The sequence below is a fragment of the Tupaia chinensis genome, unplaced genomic scaffold, assembly GCF_000334495.1.
Source record: "Tupaia chinensis unplaced genomic scaffold, TupChi_1.0 Scaffold144255_1, whole genome shotgun sequence".
Lineage (NCBI taxonomy): Eukaryota > Metazoa > Chordata > Mammalia > Scandentia > Tupaiidae > Tupaia > Tupaia belangeri.
The window spans coordinates 1,428,186-1,440,154 of record NW_006204113.1 but is presented as its reverse complement, the minus strand read 5'-3'; positions in this window follow the sequence as shown (position 1 = coordinate 1,440,154).

Below are 11,969 nucleotides of genomic sequence, written 5' to 3'. Positions count from 1 at the left end.
TCTCTCTGGTCAAATTAGAAACAAATAATAATCATGATAATAAATGAAATATATTTTTAAATGAAAAAAATAAAAAGTTTAAATTTTCATTGAATACTTCATATGTAACTGTACTTGGGAGCTGGTTCAGTGACACAGCAATACAGTGTTACTCAAGAGAAGCTAGATTACACATGGTGACCGTGGTTCAAATCCCAACCCAGGCAGTCACACCAAGCCCACACTTTCGTGGTCAGGATCCAGTGGGTTGGAAGACTGGGGGAAGGGGATTTCAGTGTGACCAGACCCTGTGGAGGGTGCTCACCTCTTTCTCTGTCTCTCTCATGCTCATGTGCACACACTTTATCATGAATTAAAAAGCAACTCAGGGCCAGCAGTTGGCGTGGTGGTTAAAGGCTTGGACTCCCACATAAAATAATTCTTTTTTTTTTTTTTGAGAGGTTTTTGCTATAGGGTGTGTATGCTCACCAGACAGACAGAGAGAGACAGAGAGACAGAAAGTGAGAAATCACCCCCCAGGAGGCATGGCCACACCGCAATCCCTTCTCCTCCATTCTCCTCTCGGGATCTTGGGCACGCACACACACGTACCTGGTGAGTTTTAAGCCACCGGGTCTGGGACGCGAACCACGGTCGACTACGTGGGAGTCCAGCAACATAGCCATTACGCTAACTGCTGGTCCCATAAAATAATTCTTTTTTAAAAAAATTTATACATGGTCCACTCATTTATTCAGTCAATTTTTTTAAACATTTATTTATTTTATTTTATTGATCATTATCATTATTATTTTCCAATTTTTTAAAGGGCACACATGTACACCTTAGAGAAACAGAGCGAGAAGGGGAAAGTGAGAAAGCAAGCCACCGGGTTTGGGACTCGAACCATGGTCAACCAGGTGGGAATCTGGCACCTTAATCAACCATGCCGCCTTGCATAGGTTTTTTTTTTTTTTTTTTTTTTTTTTTGCCATAGGGTGTGGTGGTGCCTGCCCTATTGCAAAATAAAACCTATGGAGGCTGGAGGATCGCAGCATCGAGTCCATCTCTCTGTCTGTCTCAACATGCACAATATGTCTATATTTTTAAAAATAATTATTTTATTTAACTTTATTTATTTATTTGACCAGAAAGGGTCAGAGCAAGAGACAGCGAGGGGGAAAGTGAGAAAGCAAGCCGCCAGGTCTGGGACTTGAACTGCATTCGGCCGTGTGGGAGTCCAGCTTCCTTAACCACTACACCATCTGCCACCCCCAATTTATTTTTTAAATTTGACCAGAGAGGAACAGAGCAAGAGAGAAAGAGGGGAAGTGAGAAAGCAAGCAGCTAGGTCCAGGACTCGAACCACCACGGTCAGCCACATGGGAGTCCAGCTCCCTTTACTACCATACTATCTCCCGGCCCCAATATGGCTACATTTAGTGAACATCTACAACATGCCCAGAGCTACAGATAGAACAATAAAGAAGACAACATGGGGGCCGGCAGGTGGCATGGTGGATAACAGTGCTGGACTCCCACATAGTCGACGACGGTTTGAGTCCTAGGCCTGGCAGCTTGTTTTCTCACTTTTCCTTTCTCTTTCTCTCTCACTCTGTCCCTCTCTAGTCAAATATAAATAAATAAAGATAAATAAAGTTAAATAAAATAATTATTTAAAAGAGAAAAAAATCATGGACCAGCAGTTAGCGTAATGGCTACGTCGCAGGACTCCCACATAGTCGACCGCGGTTCGAGTCCCAGACCCGGTAGCTTAAACTCACGCCAGGCGCGTGTGCGTGCGTGTCCAAGATCCTGAGAGGAGAATGGAGGAGAAGGGATTGCAGCATGGCCGTCCTCCCTGGGGGGGTGATTTCTTGCTTTCTGTCTCTCTGCCTCTCTCTGTCTGTCTGGCAAGCGCACATGCCCTATAGCAGAAACCTCTCCCCAAAAAAAGAAAAAAAATCTTCTTAAAAAAAAAAAAAAAGAAGACAACATGTCACGCCAGCCGGTGGTGTGGTAGTTAATTTGGCTGGATCCCACATGGTAGACTCGGTGGTTCAAGTCTTGGACCCAGCAGCTTGAAAAACGTACTAGGCTGTGTGTCCAGATTCCAAGAGGAGAATGGAGGAGAAGGAGTTACAGTGTGACCATGCCTTAGGGGAAGTGGCTTCTTGTGTCTTTCTCCAAAGAGCATGTGTACCTTGTGGTAATTTTATTTTATTTTTTGAGAGGTTTTTGCTATAGGGTGCACTCGCCAGAAAGACAGAGAGAGACAGAGAGATAGAAAGCGAGAAATCACCCCCCAGGGGGGATGGTCACACCGCAATCCCTTCTCCTCCATTCTCCTCTCGGGATCTTGGGCACGCACGCACATGCACCAGGCATGAGTTTAAGCCACCGGGTCCGGGACTTGAACCATGGTCGACTACATGGGAGTTCAGTGACATAGCCATTATGCCAACTGCTGGTCCCTCCAGTGTGCTTTTCTTTTCTTTCTTTCTTTTTTTTTCCCCAGCATGTTTTTCTTTCTTTTTTTTGGGAGAGATTTTCACTGTAGGGCGCGTGCGCTCGCCAGACAGACAGAGAGAGACAGAGAGACAGAAAGCGAGAAATCACCCCCCAGGGGGGATGGTCACACCGCAATCCCTTCTCTTCCATTCTCCTCTCGGGATCTTGGGCACGCACGCACACGCACCCAGCGTGAGTTTTAAGCCACCGGGTCCGAGACACGAACCGCGGTCGACTACGTGGGAATCCAGCGACATAGCCATTACGCTAACTGCTGGTTCCCTCCCCAGCATGTTTTTCAAGCGGCTGGGTCCAGAACTCAAACCACACAGTCGGCCATGTAGAACCCAGCCATCTTTTTTTTTTAGAGGTTTTTGTCACAGGGGGCATACGCAGAAAGAGAGAGACAAAGAAATAGAAAGTGAGAAATATCCCCCCAGAGGGGATGGCCACGCCACAATCGCTTCTCCTCCATTCTCCTCTCGGGATCCTGGGCACGCATGCACACACACCCGGTGTGAGTTTAAGCCACCAGGTCTGGGACTCGAACCGCGCTCAGCTACATGGGAGTTCAGCGACATAGCCCTTGCCAACTACTGGTCCTCATCCATCTTAACCACCACACCACCAGCTGGCCTTTTTTTTTCTTTCATTTTTCTGTAGGGCCTGTGTACTCATAGGAGAGAGAGGGGTGCATGGGGGGGGATTGTGGAAAAGACCTCCCGGGGGGAGAGCCATACCACAATCCCTTCCATTCTCCTCCCAGCATTTTGGACATGTGCACACATGCACCTGGTATGTTTCTCTCTCTCTCTCTTTCTTTCTTTCTTTTTTTTTTTTTTTGAGAGATTTTTGCTATAGGGCACATGCGCTCGCCAGACAGACAGAGAGAGACAGAGAAATAGAAAGTGAGAAATCACCCCCCAGAGGGGATGGCCACACTGCAATCCTGTCTCCTCTATTCTCCTGTCAGGATCTTGGGCATGCACACACGCCCGGCGTGAGTTTAAGCCACCGGGTCCGAGACTCAAACCGCGGTTGACTATGTGGGAGTCCAGCGACATAGCCATTACACTAACTGCTGGTCCCTATTTTTCAAGCCAAAGGGTCTGGGACTGGAATTATGCAGTCTACCCTGTGGTATCCAGCTGCCCCAACCACCACACCACCGCTGACCTGAGACAGATGTTCAACACCGGTCACACACACGCAATTACTATTTTTGATATAACTGAATAATGTGGGTTAATCATATACTAGTATGTCCTTAGTGTTAAACTGGTATGTTGGGGCCAGCAAGTGGTGTAGTGGTTAGGGCGCCGGACTTCCACATGGTTCATTGTGATTCAAGCACCAGACCCAGCAGTTCAAAACTCACCCTGGGCGCATATACATGCATGCCCAGAATCCCAGGAGGAGAGTGGAGGAGAAGGCTTTGTGGCATGCCATCTCCCATTTCTCACTTTCCCTCTTACTATCTCCGTCTCCTTCTGGGAGTGCATGCACCCTATGGCAAAAACCTTTATTTTATTATTATTATTTTTATTTTTGGAGAGGTTTTTGCTATAGGGTGTATGCTCTCACCAGAAAGTCAGAGAGAGGCAGAGAGACAGAAAGTGAGAAATCTCCCCCCAGAGGGGATGGCTACGCTGCAATCTATTCTCTTCCATTCTCTTCTCTGGATTTTGGGCACGCACACACACGCACCTGGCATGAGTTTATGCCACCAGGTCTGGGACGCGAACCGCAGTTGAATACATGGGAGTCCAGTGACATAGCTGTTACACCAACTGCTGGTCCCTATTTTATTATTGTTTTTAATTATTTATTTATTTAATTTGTTATTTAGAATTATTTAATTTTGTTCATCGTCATTAATTAATTAATTAATATAATTATTTTATTTTAACTTTATTTATTATTTATTTTTAATTTATTATTTATATTTAATTTTAATTTACTAGAAGGGCCAGAGAGAGAGAGAGAGAGAAAGGGAAAGCGAGAAAGCAAGTTGCCAGGCCCGGGACTCGAACCATGGATGACCATGTGGGAGTCTAGCACACTTAACCACCACACCACCTACCAGCCCCCTTTGCTTATTTATTTTTCATTTATTTTTATTTTTTGTTTCTGAAGTTGACCAGAGAGAGAAGGAAAGTGAGAAAAGAAGCTGCCAGGTCCGGGACTCAAATTGCAGTCAGCCATGTGGGAATCCAACTGCCTTAACTACCATGCCACCTGCTGGCCCCTATTTTATTTGTTATTATTAACATTAATATTATTTTAATGTGACCAGAGAGACAGGGAAAGTGAGAAAACAAGACACCAGGACCAGGCCTCAAATCGTGGTTAGCCATGTGGGAATCCAGCATCTTAACTGCCACACCATCTGCTGGCAAAAACCTTAAAAAAAAAAAAAAAAAAAAAAAAAAAAAACCTGATGTGTTAAGGAAAGCCTCTCCAAGGGAGTGATGTTTCAGCTGACACTTGAAGGGTAAGGAGGTCTTAGCCAGGGGGAGTACTGGGCACAGGATTCCAAGTAGAGGAAGCAGGTCGTGACGCTGGAAGTGCTTGGTGGTTTGGAAGATTAGGACATCCCAGTGGGTTCTAAGGCTAGAGAGTCAGGGAAAATGGAGGGAGAAACTAGGACCGGACTGGACCTGGCTGTGGTGTTGCAGTTGGCCTTCCTTCTGTGCCAGGGGTCGTGAGAAGCCCTTATGTCAACTAGCTCATTAAGAGCTGACCACAGGGCTGGAGAACAGCCGGCATGAACGCAGCACTCTGTGAGGCTGACTTACGGGGAAGGTTTTGTGTCCTTATTCAGAGACTTCCCTGAGGTCCCTGGACGTCCACGAGCCCGTGATCTGGGTGCTGGTTGGGGTGCGACTGCAGCAGCAAGACCCTGTTGGAGTGCCCTCTCTCTCTCTCTCTCTCTGTCTTGGTCTCTGCTGCTCATGAAAGAAATACATAAACTTGAGCCAGCCAGTGGGGTAGTGGTGAAGGTGGCTGGCTACCACATGGCCGACTATATGGTTCAAGTCCCAGACCCCGTGGTTTGAAAACCATGCTGGGCACATGTGCATATGTGCCCCAAATCCTAGGAGGAGAATGGAAGAGATTGTCATGTGGCCATCTCCTCCTGGGAGGTGATTTCTCACATTCTCTCCTCTCTCTCTTTGGCCAGCACACGTGCCATATAGCACAACTAAAAATAAATACATAGATAAAAATCAATTAAATAAAAGAAAAACTGTTGAACAGAGAAGTGATCTAATTAGATCTGATTTTTAGTAAGATTAGCTGGCCATGATGTGTAGGACTGACTAGGGGAGGGTAACCGACTAGGAAGCCGTGAGGTCTGTGCGGCTGGCAGTTTAGAAACCAAAACCAAACCAACCAAATGATCCTAATCAACCATAAAACAAAGCAAATACAAAATTAAATAATTAAATATAAGCAATAAAATTAGAAGAAGGTAGAGCCAGTTCTGTGTCCTGGATTCCACATGGCTGACTGGGTGGTTGGACTCCTCGACCAGAGGACTTGAGAAACACACTGGAAACATGCGTGCACACCCAAGATCCCTAGAGGGGGAGAGATACAGGAGGAGGCATGGCGCCATGACACTTCCCCATAGGGATGCTTTCTCCTCCCTTTCTCTGTCTGTGTCTTTCTCTGCCAAACTCACGCACCTTCCAGAAAAAACAAAAAAGATGAAAGAACCTTTTAGGAGTATATGTAGGATGGTAAACTTGCAAGCAGAAATACCATAGAGGAGGGGCCAGCAGGTGGTACAGTGGTTAAGGTGCAGGACTCCCATGTGGAGACCACAGTTCAAGTCCTGGACTTGGTGGCTTACTTTCTCACTTTCCCTTTCTCTCTCTCTTTGTCTCTCTCTGGTCAAATTAATAATAATAATAATATTAACAAATAAAGTAAATAATAATTAAAAAAAATACCATAGAGGAAATTAAAACAGAAAAGAGAAAATTTCACCTTTCTTTTTTTTTTTTTTTTTGAGAGGTTTTTGCTATAGGGTGTGTGTGCTCGCCAGAAAGACAGAGAGATAGAAAGCGAGAAATCACCCCCCAGGAGGGATGGCCACACTGCAATCCCTTCTCCTCCATTCTCCTCTCGGGATTTTGGGCATGCATGCACACGTGCCCGGTGTGAGTTTAAGCCACTGGGTCCAGGACTCGAAACTCCGTCAGCTACATAGGAGTCCAGTGACATAGCCATTACAGCAACTGCTGGTCCCAATTTCACCTTGTTTTAAAAAATAAAATAAACAGAGAGCCGGCAGGTGGTATGGTGGTTAAGGGCGCTGGACTCCCACATGGCCAACTGCAGTTTGAGTCCTGGACTTGGTGGTTTGCTTTCTTGCTTTCTCTCTCTCTCTTACACTGTCCCTCTCTGGTCAAATTTAAATAAGTAAATAAATAAAGTTAATAAAATAATTATTTAAAAAATAAAAATAAACACACACACAAAAGGAAAGACAGAAAAGGCAAGAATGGCTAATCTGACTATACAGAAATAAACAACTTTGGCGTTTATGTGTATGAATAAAATCTAAACCAAATCCCAAACCAACACAAAGGGGACTACACTGGGAAATGTATTTGCAGCAAATATGATAGAGAGTTAAAATTGTTTTTATATAACTCACTTATATAAAATAGTTGGGGCTGTAGGTGGTGTGGTGGTTGGGGGCACTGGACTCCCACATGGCCGACTGCAGTTTGAGTTCTGGATCTGGTTGCTTGCTTTCTCACTTTCTCTCTCTCACTTTCTCTCTTTCTTTCTTTTTCTTTTGTTTTTTTTAAGAATTGTTTTTGTTGGGAACCAGCAGTTAGCGTAATGGCTATGTCGCTGGACTCCCACATAGTCGACCGCGGTTCACGTCCTGGACCCAGTGGCTTAAAATTCACACTGGACGTGTGTGCGTGCGTGCCCAAGATCCCAAAAGGAGAACGGAGGAGAAGGGATTGCGGCGTGACCATGCCCCCTGGGGGGCGATTTCTCGCTTTCTGTCTCTCTGTCTCTGTCTGTCTGGCGAGCGCACGTGCCCTATAGCGGAAAAAAAACCTCTCCCCCCGCCAAAAAAAAGAGAATTGTTTTTATTTAATTAATTTTATTTATTATTATTATTATTTTCCAGTTTGATCAGAGGGAGACAGAGAGAGAGGGAAAGTGAGAATGCAAGTCACCAAGTCCGGGACTTGAACCACAGTCCACCATGTGGGAGTCCAGCGCCTTTAACCACCATGCCACGTGCAAGCCCCATCACTTTCTCTCTTTCTCTCTCTCTCTCTCTCACTTTCTCTTTGTCCCTATCTGGTCAAATTAAAATAAAATAAATAAAATAATTCTTCCAAAAAAAGTTAATGTTGGGACCAGCAGTTAGCATAATGGCTATGTCACTGCACTCCCAGGTAGTCAATTGCGGTTCGAGCCCCGGACCCGGTGGCTTAAACTCACGCTGGGTGCGTGTGCGTGCGTGCCCAGGATCCTGAGAGGAGAATGGAGGAGAAGGGATTGCGGCGTGGCCATACCCCCAGGGGGTGATTTCTCACTTTCTGTCTTTCTCTGTCTTTCTGGAGAGCACATGCACCCTATAGCAAAAACATCTACCCCCCCAAAAAAAGTTAAGGTTAAGGGAGCCAGATCCACATGGTTGACCTAGGGGTTTGAATCCTGGCCCAGGGGACTTGAAAACACACTGGGACAGGAGGTGGAGGGCAGGTGGTATGGTGGTTAAGGTGCTGGACTCCCACATGGCTGGCTGACTGCAATTTGAGTTCTGGACCTGGCCGCTGGTTTTCTCATTTTCCCTCTCTCCGTTCTTCTCTGGTCAAATAAAATAATAATAATAAATAAATAACATTTAATAAATAACTCTTAAAAAAAAAGAAAGAAAAAGAAAAACACAGGATGGACAGGTGTTGTAGTGGTTAAAGGCATTGGACTCCCATGTGGCCAACCACAGTTCAAGTCCCACACCTGGCAGCTTGGTTTTTCACTTTCCTTCTCTCTCTAGCCAACTTCAAAAAAATAAAGAATAAAGTAATGACAATAAATAAAATTAAATAAAAATAATTCTTTATAAAAAAAGAAAAAAGAAAAAGAAAAATATACTGGGAATGAGTGTGAAGTATCCAAAGTCCCAAGAAATGGAGAAGAAATTGTGGTAGGACCACACCCATTGGGAGTTGCTTTTTCCCTCTCTCTCTCTCTGTCTCTGGCAAGCACATCTGTCCTCTACTAATTAAAAAAGAAAAAAATCCACATTGAATTTTAAAAAAATTTTTATTTAACTTTATTTATTTATTTGTTTGTTTATTTATTTAAATTTTGACCAGAGAGGGACAGAGAGAGAGAAAATGAGAAAGCAAGCTGCCAGGTCCGAGACTCGAATCGTGGTTGGCTATGCGGGAGTCCAGTGCCCTTACCCACCTGACCACCTGCCAGCCCCGCATGGAAATATGTTACCCATACAAATGAATAGTAAAATAATGTGGTCCTGGAGCCAGCAGATGGCAAACGATTATATCACTGGACTCTCACATCGCTGACTGGACCTGATGGCTTGAAAATCACACTGGGCACATATGCATGCATGCCCAAGACCTTGGGAAGAGAATGGAGGAGGAGGGAATGCAGTGTGGCCGTCCCTTCTGGAGGGAGATTTCTTTTTTTCTTTTTTCTTTTACATTTGAAATAATATATATTTTTAAGCCTCATTTTATTATTTTTTTAATTTTTAGTTTTATTCTCTTTTATACAGTCAATCACATTATTTAGCTTACAAAGTGAATATTTTAACATGTGAACATTTCTCCCTAGTCCAGTTGACTAAACTATAATATATCTTTAACAGAAATTGGCATCTTTCTTTGCCCCAGTACTGCTTTTTCTCCCCATTTTTCTTTTTCTTTTTTCTTTTTTTTTTTTTTGGAGAGGATGTGTGCGCTCGCCAGACAGACAGAGAGAGACATAGAGACAGAAAGTGAGAAATCACCCCTCAGGGGGGATGGTCACGCCGCAATCCCTTCTCCATTCTCCTCTCGGGATCTTGGGCACACACGCACACGTGCCCCGCGTGAGTTTTAAGCCACCGGGTCCGGGACGCGAACCTTGGTTAACTACGTGGGAGTCCAGCAACATAGCCATTACGCTAACTGCTGGTTCCCCTCCCCATTTTTCTTTTAGTTTTCTTCCTCAAACCCTACTCTTTCACACACTATATCTGTATTTACATCCGTTTACTGTGTTTTTATATCTTTTAGTCAATCATTTTCAGTCACAGAGTGCAGACACTTGGTATATATTAAGTATTAATTGGCGACATCCAGTGCCTCTCCTTCATACCCGGGCTTGCTTCACTCAGCAGTAAATCTTCCATATTCATCCATGGCTTTTCTGTCAAAAGCCATGTTTTATTTATTTATTTATTTATTTTTGGCTGAATATTATTCCACAGAGTATATGTGCCATAGTTTTTCAATTCATTCATCTGTTCATGGGCATTTGGGTTGGTTCCAAGTCTTGGTAATTTTGAATAGTTGCCGCAATAAACATCGATGTGCAAACACTTTTCCGATTAAGAATTCTTCTGTCCTTTGGGTAGATACCTAGGAATGGGATTGCTGTGTCGCAACCCAGGGGACAGTCGAACAGGTTTCCTGAGGGAAGGAGTGAGAGAGGGGACGAACGACAGGCCGTGTTACAACACGGAGACGACCCAGTGTTACACCTCTTCAGGGTCATCCGTTTATTGTGGGCAGTACGGAGACAACACAGTGTTACAACTCTTCAGGGTCATCCGGAAATGACGTGGTGTCACAGCTCTTCAGGGTCTTCAGGGTCGTCTGACGATTGTGGGCCAGGGATTGTGGTTATATACATGTTGGTGGGCAGTGATTGGTTGAATGAAGGATTGTAAAAGGTGAATTATGATTGCTTGCTTTTGTGGACCAATCATGAGGTGCTGGATATGCAAATCTGAGGGATTCTAAGCTCACCAATTAGCTATGGGAGGTGGCCAATCAGAGTATGGTTTTGAAGGTGAGGTTTTGAAGGGGAGCCAATTATGGCCTTTGGCATTGTGTAATTGTTTGCTCTCTGAGAAACTGGGCATATTCGCTGGTGCGCAGCCTCCCACATTGCTGGATCATATGGTAGTTCTATTTGTAGATTTTTGAGGCATCTCCAAATTGTTCTCCACAATTGGATGGACCAATTTACATTTCCACCAGCAGTGTAAGAGAGTTCCCCTTTCACCACACCCCCACCAGCAATTAATTGTTTTTGTTTTGTTTTGTTTTGTTTTTTAATCTTAGTCATTCTGACTGGAGTTAGGTGGTATTTCATTGTTTTGATCTGCATTTCCCTTACAAATGAGGGATGTTGAGCATTTTTTCATATGCCTTTTGGCTATTCATATGTCATCTTTAGAGAATGGTTTTTTCAACTCATTCTCCCATCTATTAATAGGGTTGATCATCTTTTTCAAAACAGCAGCCTGATGCAGAAACTTCTTAGTCTCATGTAATCCCACTTGTCTATTTTGGGGATTATCGACTACGCTTTGGGGGTCTTATTTAAGAAGTCTTTCCCTGCCCCAATGTCTCCCAGAGTTTCCCCAGTGTTTTCCAGGAGCAGTTTTATAGTTTGAGGTCTTAGATCTAGATCTTTGATCCATTTTGACTTGATTTTACTCAAAGCTGAGAGGCAGAGGTTCAGATTCATCTTTCTGCAGGTGGAAATCCAGTTTTTCCAGCACCATTTGCTGAAGAGATTTTCCTTTTCCCACTGGATTGACTGGTACCCCTTGTCAAAAATCAGTTGACTATATGTTTGAGAATTTATTTCTGGAGACTCTGCTCTGTTCCATTGGTCCACATGTCTGTTTCTGTGCCAGTACCATGCTGTTTTGATTACCACAGCTTTGTAGTATATTTTGGGGTCAGGGAGTGAGATGCTGCCCACTCCACTCTTCTGCAGAATTGCTTTGGCAATACGGGGTCTTTTATGATTCCAGACGAATTTTATGATTGTCTTTTCTAGATCTGTGAAGAATGTGTTTGGTATTTTTATTGGCATTGCATTAAATATGTAGATTAATTTTGGTAGAATTGCCATTTTGATTATATTAATTCTTCCAACCCAGGAACATGGGATGTCCTTCCATTTTTTTGTGTCATTTTCAATTTCTTTTTTTAGCTTCTCATAGTTTTCTTTGTGGAGGTTTTTAACTTCTTTGGTTAGATTTATTCCTAAATGTCTTATGCTTTTTGTGGCTATGGTAAATGGAATAACTTGTTCAGTTCTATCTCAGTCTGCCTGTTATTCGTATATAGAAATGCTATCGATTTCTGTATATTGATTTTATATCCTGCAACCTTACTGTATTCATGTATTACTTCCAGTTATTTTCTCATGGAGACTATTGGGCCTTCTATGTATACAATCATGTC